Below are 2,993 nucleotides of genomic sequence, written 5' to 3' on the forward strand. Positions count from 1 at the left end.
GTGGTGTTGGAGAAGACTCTTGAGAGTCCCTTGGACTGCAAGGAAGTCCAACCAGTCCATTCTAAAGGAGATCAGTCCTGGGTGTTCATTGGAAGGACTGATGTAGAAGCTGAAACTGCAACACTTTGTCCACCTCATGCGAAGAGCTGACTCATTTGAAAAGACCCTGATGTTTGTGAAGGTTGAAGGCAGGAAGAGAAGGAGATGACGGAGGATGAGATGGTTGGATGGCATCACCGACACAATGGACATGGGTTTTGGTAGACTCCAGGAGCTGGTGATGAACAGGGAGGCCTGGCGTGCTGCGGTTCATGGGGTTGCAGAGTTGGACACAACTGAGCAACTGAACTGAACTAAACTGAAAGATAAGCCAGTTAACAAGTGTATCTGGGGATTCAGGTTTCAACTCCCAGCAGCAATATCATGACCCAAAGAATCGAAGAGTGGACATGAAAATATGACGAAAGGCTACAAACATGACTTTTTAGGGATTGCAGTACACAATGCCGAGTTTCTTTTTCTAATCTGTTTTAATTTCGCTTAGTGTGTGTGTGTGTGTGTGCTCAGTCACTCATATATGTCCCACTCTTTGTGACCTCATGGACTGTAGCCTGCCAGGCTCCTCTGTCCTTGGACCTTTCAGGTAACAATACTGCAGTGGGTTGCCATTTCCTCCTCCAGAGGATGTTCCTGACCCAGGGACCAAACTCACATCTCTTGCGTTGGCAGGCAGATTCTTTACCTCTGTGCCAGCTGGGAAGCTCCACTTACAGTATAAATCTCTCTGTAACTGAATATTCAAGTACTCCTCAAGTCTCTTATCTTCATTTTATGATTTTAATTATAGATACTTTGTACTTTATTCTTTGTAATATTTGTAAACCAAAAATGACAGGGTGTGGTGGTCATCTTTTAACATCTAAGTAAAATTCCATGGTTCCATATTGTACGATAAATGTCATAATTTCCTTATAATTTCTAAAGTAAGAATTGTTATATTTTCTTTGGTTACTTTGCTTTGTTGTTCTTGTTGTTGTTATTGCTTTTGTTTTTTAGGCCATGCTAACAAGGCATAGAGGCAATGGCACCCCACTCCAGTACTCTTGCCTGGAAAATCCCATGGATGGAGGAGCCTGGTGGGCTGCAGTCTATGGGGTTGCTAAGAGTCGGACACGACTGAGCGACTTCACTTTCACTTTCACAAGGCATACAGGATCTCAGTTCCTGGACCAGGGTTGGAAACTGTACCCCCCTGCAGTGGAAGCTCAGAGTCTCCTTGGTTGATTTTAGACTTAGTAACTAAATGAAGTTTTCCTAGGCAACTTGTTCCAAAAGGAATTTTAGCCATCAAAAATAAATATTCTTCAAATCTGGTGACTTTGTTGATCAGATAGAATGGAAAGAATGATTCAGAATTGTGGAAGGGTAAAAGAAATATATAAATCACGGGACCATGGAAATATAGATAAAGCATTCAACTTTATTCTTTTATACCTTGTGTTAAATAAAATGATATGATCAAAGTACTCAGATCAGCAAGAAAAAGTGTATAAAGAAACACTTCTCGCTAATAATATGTAAGTGAAAGTGAAGTCTCTCAGTCCTGTCTGACTCTTTGCGACCCCATGGACTGTAGCCTACCAGGCTCCTCCACCCATGGGATTTTCAAGGCCAGAATACTGGAGTGGGTTGCCATTTTCTTCTCCTGGGGACCTTCCCAACCCAGGGATCGAACCCTGGTCTTCCAAGGTGTAGGCAGACACTTTTACTATCCGAGCCACCAGGGAAGTCAATAAGATAAAATAAGACTTCAGAAAACATCCTCACATGGATTTATAGGTTATTTACTATGTGAACCTAAAAACTAGAAGCAAAGGAGAAAAACAACAGCAAGAGAAATTTTAAATGTGGAAACATTTTAATGTTCAATGATTTCCTTTCTTTTCTGTTCACTTTGCTTATATTTCCATTGGGTGTTCAAGTTTTTCAAAACAATTTATGAGACATTTTAACATTAAGATCGCCCACCTCCATGAAGAATATTTACAAAATATCATAATTTCAATTCAGTTCAGTTTAGTCGCTCAGTCATGTCCGACTCTTTGTGACTCCAGATCGCAGCACGCCAGGCCTCCCTGTCCATCACCATCTCCCGGAGTTCAGTCAAACTCACGTCCATTGAGTCAGTGATGCCATCCAGCCATCTCATCCTCTGTCGTCTCCTTTTCCTCATGCCCCCAATCCCTCCCAGCATCAGAGTCTTTTCCAGTGAGTCAGCTATTCGCATGAGGTGGCCAAAGTACTGGAGTTTCAGCTTTAGCATCATTCCTTCCAAAGAACACCCAGGGCTGATCTCCTTTAGAATGGACTGGTTGGATCTCCTTGCAGTCCAAGGGACTCTCAAGAGTCTTCTCCAACACCACAATTCAAAAGCATCAATTCTTTGGTGCTCAGCCTTCTTCACAGTCCAACTCTCACATCCATACATGACCACAGGAAAAACCATAGCCTTGACTAGATGGACCGTTGTTGGCAAAATAATGTCTCTGCTTTTGAGTATGCTATCTAAGTTGGTCATAACTTTCCTTCCAAGGAGTAAGCGTCTTTTAATTTCATGGCTGCAGTCACCATCTGCAGTGATTTTGGAGCCCAGAAAAATAAAGTCTGACACTGTTTCCAATGTTTCCCCATCTATTTGCCATGAATTGATGGGACCAGATGCCAAGATCCTTGTTTTCTGAATGTTGAGCTTTAAGCCAACTTTCTCACTCTCCACTTTCACTTTCATCAAGAGGCTTTTGAGTTCCTCTTCACTTTCTGCCATAAGGGTGGTGTCATCTGCATAGCTGAGGTTAGTGATATTTCTCCTGCCAATCTTGATTCCAGCTTGTGCTTCTTCCAGTCCAGCGTTTCTCATGATGTATTCTGCATATAAGTTAAATAAACAGGGTGACAATGTACAGCCTTGACTTACTCCTTTTCCTATTTGGAAC

This window comes from Bison bison, unplaced genomic scaffold (genome assembly GCF_000754665.1).
Source record: "Bison bison bison isolate TAMUID 2011002044 unplaced genomic scaffold, Bison_UMD1.0 scf7180017847899, whole genome shotgun sequence".
Lineage (NCBI taxonomy): Eukaryota > Metazoa > Chordata > Mammalia > Artiodactyla > Bovidae > Bison > Bison bison.